A 7,656-nucleotide genomic window follows, 5' to 3' on the forward strand; every position below is an offset into this window, starting at 1 on the left:
ATAGCATTATACTGCTCCCTTTGACAACAGATAGCTTCATGTCTAGTCACACCTTTCAGTTTGAGTATTGGTATCTATTTATTATATGATCTAAGTGTACACCACGATTTAAAACCATCTAAATCTGCTTGCAGTAGTTGACAGTCACCAGTAGATTCTATACGATTAGCAATTTTTAAGTCGTCCGCATAGACAAACACTCGACAACGAAATAAAGACAAAGCATCGTTAAAGTACATAACAAAAGAATGGGTCCTAACGTTGATCCTTGTGTAACGCCACTATCAGTATTATACAATTGTGAGCGGTATCCATGATATTCGACAAATTGTTGCCGGTTGCCAAGTAGCGACTTAAATAAATTTATCAGATTGTTACATAAGCCAAAAGTGTTTAACTTCCTAATTAGGATAGAATGGTTGACCACGTCAAAGGCTTTGGATAGATCAGTATATAACACATCGACTTGTTTCTTAGAATCTAATACAATGGATACATATTGAATATATTCACAAAGGTTCGTCGTCGTAGATCTGCCCTTAATAAAACCGTGTTGGTTGTCATGCATGCTATGTGGCTAGATAAATTTTTTGCTAAGATGGCTTCAAAAATTTTTGCAAAATTCGAGATAATCGCTATTGGTCTGTAATTTTGAACATCATGTCGTTCACCGGTTTTATGAATAGGAACTACCTTTGTCGTTTTCCACATCTTCGGAAAATTTGCTCTCTGAACTATGATATTAAACAAATGACATAATGGTTGACATAAACAAGAAATACAGTCTTTCACTAAAAATGCAGGTACACTATCAGGTCCCATTGTAAAATTTGGTTTAATTTTCTTGAGAGCTTGGTAAATATCACAGGTCGTTATCACAAAATTATTTAACACTGGAAACATATCACTAGTATTATCACAGAAGGTTGAATTATCACAGGGAATGTCACTAATGAAGACCGAACTGAAGAAATCAGCAAAGGCATTGACGATATCTTGTTGATGAACTAACTCCTTATCTCGGAAATGCATGTTACCTGGGATGCTGGTGTTATTTCTTTTTAAGTTAATATATTTCCATAAATTCTGTGGATTTGTACTAATATTTTCTTCCGCTCAATTAATAAAATAAAAATTGTGCATTTTGATTTTACTTTTAATAAGTTTCCTTAGGTTATTAACTTGAGCTAGATCTCTCTCAAATTTATGCTTTTTATAACTTTTCCATAGGCGACGCTTACGATTAATATAACTGACTAGCTGACCCCGTGAACTTCGTTTCACCTACAATTTAATTTTGAATCTGCAAAACCGAATGCTTTGAAATCTTGCAGATGTTTTAAACATATGATAAGCATAATACATTTTTATTCAAAATATATTTACTTATCCCCTCCAAAAAATTGATGACGTCAGCCCAAAATTTTGCCAAATGACTCCTCTCTAAAATGTCCAAGATAGGATGAGACTATACTTGTGATTTATCATTTCATTCATATTTTTTAGTTTTGCTTATAGGGGGCGTCTCAAAAAAATTAATCACTGAGTCAATTTATTTTATTGATTGAATCAAGAATTGCAAAACTGAATTTTGAAATATTGCAGACGTTTTGAAGTTACTGTTTGACATGGTAGGTTTTTAATCAAAATATATCTGTTTATCAAGCCCAAAAACTTGATGACGTCATCTCAAGATTTTGCTGAACAGATCCTATCTAAAATGTGCAAAACATCATCAGTATATTTTCGTAATTTATCATTGCATTCATATTTTTTAGATTTGCTTTTACAGTGACTGCAAAAAATGTATGGATCAGTCAATTTATTTTAGAGAATAACTCAAGAGTTGAAGAAATGACTACTTTGAGATCTTGCAAACGTTTTAAAGTTATTGTAAGCATGGTAAATTGTTAAGAATATTTACTTATTCCCCCCAAAAAATTGTTGGAATGGCCCACTCGATTTTCGCAGATAATTTTGGGAATACAATACAGTTATTTTTAGTATTACACTGCACCAATCCAAGGTGGTATACGTGTTGATCGTAAATGTGGATTAGGTCATCACAAAATTGTGTGAAGAAAAGACTCAACTCGAAAATGCTGAATATGTTTCATTATACTTTTGGTGCGAAGGAAGTTCTGTCGAAACAACGTTCGATCAAATTTTTGACAATGGTTGATATAAATAAAACTCAGTAGATGCTCATACTCGAAATACGAAGGATCTACTCGAATATCAAATTAAAATATTTCTAGTTTTTCTAGATGATGCTAATACTTCAGTAGGTAACAGTTGATGCTCAAGTAGTATCTCGATACAACAAAAACGGAAAACATTGACAGTGTTCAACCATCAAGGCAAAAATCGAGTCACCAAAATATCAGTTAGTATGGGGTAGACACCTTGAGTTGGGAATCTCTATGGTCAGTGTTAGAAAGAACGCACTGCACAATTTATGCATAAATAAAAGCTAATTATCTTACGACTTCAGTTTTAATTTATCGGATTCCGTGATTCCTTCACTCGACAATGTTTAAATTTTGGGAAAATTTTCGAAACGATTGAAGTCGGTTGATCAAAGCTATACATTTGCATGATATAAATTAATAAATTTTAAACATAATTAATATCACTTATAATGTTTAAATATGATAAGCATAAATATATATGATAATTAAACCGAAACTCGTTGTCCTAAAAGCCCGAAATTATTAAAAACAAATCAATTTGTTTAAACATTATTAAATTATCCCCGAAAATGTGCATTTTCCCGGCCAAAATATGAAAAATAATTTTTGCAATCTCATCGTGATGTACGATGACGTCACTGTCACCTGAGCTACCTGTCCGAAGGTCACGTTTCGCGGTTCTTTGTGTTCAGTATTAATTGCTGTTTGATGGCGGCAAGATCGTCGCCTCGTTTTGGCGTAAAAGTGGGGCGTTTTAGCGAATTTCTACTTTATTATTAATAAATATTGCGGAAAGTATGTTGTGCTAGTGTTGTGAACACGAACGAAAATGGATATTTTTCCGAAAAGGACCGAAAACAGGGTAAGTACGATTTCAGTTTTAATTTATTGGGTTCGGTGATTCGTTTACTCGACAATGTTTAAATTGTGGGAATATTTTCGAAACGATTGAAACTGGTTGATCAAAGCTATACATTTTCACGATATAAATAAATAAATTTTAAACATAATTAATATCATTTATAATGTTTAAATATGATGAGCATCAATATACGATAATTAAACCGAAACTCGTTTTCCTACAAACCCGAATTTATTAAAAACAAATCAATTTGTTTAAACAGTGTTAAATTATCCCCGAAAATGTGCATTTTCTCGGCCAAAATATGAAAAATAAATTTTGCAGCGTCATGGCGACGTACGATGACGTCAATGTCACGTGAGCTACCTGTATAAAGGTCACGTTTTGCGGTCCTTTGTGTTTAGTATTAATTTCTGTTTGATGGCGGCAACATCGTCGCTTCATTTTGGCGTAAAAGTGGAGCGTTTTAGCGAATTTCTACTTTATTATTAATAACTATTACGGAAAATATGTTGTGTTAGTGCTGTGAACGCGAACGAAAATGGATATTTTTCCGAAAAGGACCGAAAACGAGGTAAGTACGACTTCAGTTTTAATTTATCGGATTCACTGATTCGTTTAATCGACAATGTTTAAGTTTTGTAAAAATTTTCGAAACGATTGAAGTTGGTGGGTCCAAGCTATACATTTTCGCGATATAATTAAATAAAATTTAAACATAATTAATATAATTCATAATGTTTAAATATGATAACTATTAATATATGACAATTAAACCGAAAACCATTTTCCTAAGAACACGAGGTTAGCAAAAACAAATTAGTTTGTTTAAACATTGTTAAATTAACCCCGAAAATGTACAATTTCTGATCTAAAATATGAAAAATAATTTTTGCAATCTCATCGTGACGTATGATGACGTCACTGTCACGTGAGCTACCTGATAAAAGGTCACATTTTTCGGTCCTCTGCGTTTACTTTTGATTTTGGTTTGGTGGTAGCAACATCAGAGTTCGTTCTGGCTTAAAAGTAGGGCTCTTTTCACGAATTTCTAATTTATTATTAACAAATAATAGTGAAAATGTGTTGTATTAGTACTGTGAACACGAACGAAAATGGATATTTTTCTGAAAAGGACCGAAAACAGGGTAAGTTCGAGTTCAGTTTTAATTTATCGGATTCCGTGATTCGTTCGGTCGACTATGTTTAAATTTTGGGAAAATTTTCTAAACGATTGAAATCGGTTGATCAAAGCTATACATTTTCACGATATAAATAAATAAATTTTAAACATAATTAATGTCATTTATAATGTTTAAATGTGATAAGCATCAATATACGATAATTAAACCGAAACTCGTTTTCCTACAAACCCGAAATTATTAAAAACAAATCAATTTGTTTAAACAATGTTAAATTATTCCGGAAAATGTGCATTTTCCCGGCCAAAATATGAAAAATAATTTTTGCAGTCTCATGGTGACGTACGATGACGTCAATGTCACGTGAGCTACCTGTATAAAGGTCACGTTTTACGGTCCTTTGTGTTCAGTATTAATTTCTGCTTGATGGCGGCAAGATCGTCGCGTCATTTTGGCGTAAAAGTGGAGCGTTTTAGCGAATTTCAATTTTATTATTAATACATATTAAGGAAAATTTGTTGTGTTAGTGCTGTGAACACGGACGAAAATGAATATTTTTCCGAAAAAGAGCGAAAACAGGGTAAGTACGACTTCAGTTTTAATTTATCGGATTCCGTGATTCGTTTGGTCGGCAATGTTTACATTTTGGATAAATTTTCGAAACGATTGAAGTTGGTGGGTCAAAGCTATACATTTTCGCGATATAATTGAATAAAATTTAAACATAGGTAATTAATAGAATTCATAATGTTCAAATATGATAACTATCAATATATGATAATTAAACCGAAATCCATCTTCCTAAGAACACGAGGTTAGCAAAAACAAATTAGTTTGTTTAAACATTGTTAAATTAACCCCGAAAATGTACAATTTCTGATCTAAAATATGAAAAATAATTTTTGCAATCTCATCGTGACGTACGATGACGTCTCTGTCAGGTGAGCTACCTGATAAAAGGTCAATTTTTCCATCTTCTCTGTTTAGTTTTGATTCCGGTCTGGTAGCAGCAACACTGGAGCTCTGTTTTGGCTTAAAAGTAGCACGTGTTCGCGAATTTCTAATTTATTGTTAATAAATATTAGCGAAAATGTTTTGTGTTACATGCTGTGTACACGAAGGAAAGTGGATATTTTTCCAAAAATGCCCGATTTTTTTTTTTAAATATGTTGTTAATAACATGCATTCAGGACTGATAAAGTACGGCTTTGGAATATACAAGGTGCAGCGTTCATAATTCACAAAATACCGTATGCATCATTTTTAAACTACGGCGTCCAAATTTACAAAATACGGTGTCCTTCACCCATGCTATCAAACCCTAGTCCTCTCTTTTAATGGCAAGACGCACTCCAGACCTCCTCGTATTGTTTGGTTCTTGCTGGGCAACAGCAACGAGCGAGCACAGTCATCGCTCTTTGGCGGCAAACGTGGAGAAATTTGTATATTGTAACTTTTGTAATTGAAGCATTTTGTACTGTATATTGTATGTGTTACTAACTTAACTTGGGTCTTGCCAATTTAGCTCCAGTGGTGCAAATGCTTTGTTTTCACGGTGCATTTGCTTGGGTTTTAATTTTGCAACAGTGCATTCTTTGGTTCCGGGTTTGAATTCTCCATGTCGTCAGACGCTTTGGCCTGGGGGGTTCTTTTGGCCCTTAGACGCTGGGTTGCATCGTTCTTTGAGAATGAGGTAAGACGACCTTGGATTTATGCGGCTGCGTTCTCCCTTGGGCGTGTGAGCGCTGCGACCAATAGATTTCGTCCCGAGTTCCGTCGGTGTGCTTGCTTGGGTTTTCATTTTGCAACATTCTCAATTTTTGGTGCAATTTCTTCCGGTGGTGTATTGGGTACTAACTTTGCATTTGTATTGTATCTGAATTGTATCTGTATCTGTAGTGTATTCTGTATTGTAGCTAGATTGTAGGTGCCTGTATTGTATTTCCGTTATATTGTACTGTATAACGTTCTATCCCTCATTAACAATTCCTAGCCCTCTCCTTTCCTAGCGAGATCTGCTCCAGACCTTCCCGTGGTTCTTGCTGAGCATCAACTATCGAGGACAGAAAATTCAAATTCAAAACCAGCAAAGTTTCACAAAAATCATGAAAATCGCTCGTTGGTGGCCAACGTGGAGCAAAAGAGACTTTTGTAACTCAACCAACTTTGTTAACTCTATATTCTTAAGGAAAAAAAAAATTACATTTAATTTATTATTTATAAGGACAAATAGTCATTTGCCACGCCGATGCTCATTTTTAGATTAAATGCTCACAAAACGCGTAAATGTTCAATTTGTGTCCGGGGAGATACAATGTTTGCAAGTAGATACACAGTACATCGGGTAGATGCTCAGGTATATAAGAGTAATAATGAAGTAGGTACTTCGTACTTCGAATATGAGTATGTACTCAGTTTTATATAAAACTATAGATAAGTTGCAACTCTCATTGCAAAAGTGTTTAAGCAAACTACCTGAGCTCTGAATTGATCTAATTGGTAGAAAATAAACAATTTTTCGTATGTCATGTGTACAGGCCTAAGGGCAATATAACTCCGGTACAAAATTAAATAATAAATCTCACTTTCCACATCTAATACGATAAAAACACGTGGGGATGTGGTCGTCTCTGATGGTAGCTTCACTATAAGAATAGAACCTTGTCCTGCACATCTGTAATTGTGGCATCCTCCAAAAAGCCCCATAATAACAGCAACCTAAGAAAACAATAATATGATAAATTCCATTTTCAACAAAGCAAACTAATAGGAGTAATACAAACCTTGATCACTAAAAACTTGGAATGCGGCGCATTTCGAAGAAATTTCTTTATCTGGTTGACGTCTAAGAATTGAGATTTTTTATTTTCATACTCCTGAGAAAGTCCGATGGGATGCATGTCACTATACAGTTGGCGTTTCCGGCCCTCAGAAACAAGAACGAACTTCAACAACTGCACAACTGAGGTTCCCGTTGTCGAGAAGACCTAGGGAGCTGATGCAAGAAGTGTACGACCTTTGCGGCGATCAAGAACCGAAGACTAGGGCGAGATGCAAAAACATAATATCGGCTTGCCTTTTGAACGAACTGCAGTGGACAAACCGGGTCTCCTCCCAGTGATCGAAGAAGGAAACAAGTACACGAAAAAAGTCAAAGGCTGTGGTGATGGCTTGCGGGAGATGCTGTCGTGCGTTCACGGATTGCTGCGCCACAAGAATAGTGTCGAAGATAGAACAAAGACACGTTATGATCTTAAGGACACTTCAATAGGGTTCCAGGCAGGAGACTTGGTATGACTTTAGAGCCCTCGCAGAACGAAAGGTCATTGCCTGAAGTTGTCACCAGACTGGGAAGGTCCATATCCAGTCTTGACGAGGAGCAAGCATGTCGTTTACATGATTCGACGAGGATCGAAGACGAAAATGAAGACTGTTCATTTAGAACGCCTAGATTTCGGCT

Source organism: Zophobas morio, unplaced genomic scaffold, assembly GCF_036711695.1.
Source record: "Zophobas morio isolate AGI-343-1 ecotype UQ-CSIRO unplaced genomic scaffold, CSIRO_AGI_Zmor_V1 ptg000046l, whole genome shotgun sequence".
NCBI classification, from domain to species: domain Eukaryota; kingdom Metazoa; phylum Arthropoda; class Insecta; order Coleoptera; family Tenebrionidae; genus Zophobas; species Zophobas morio.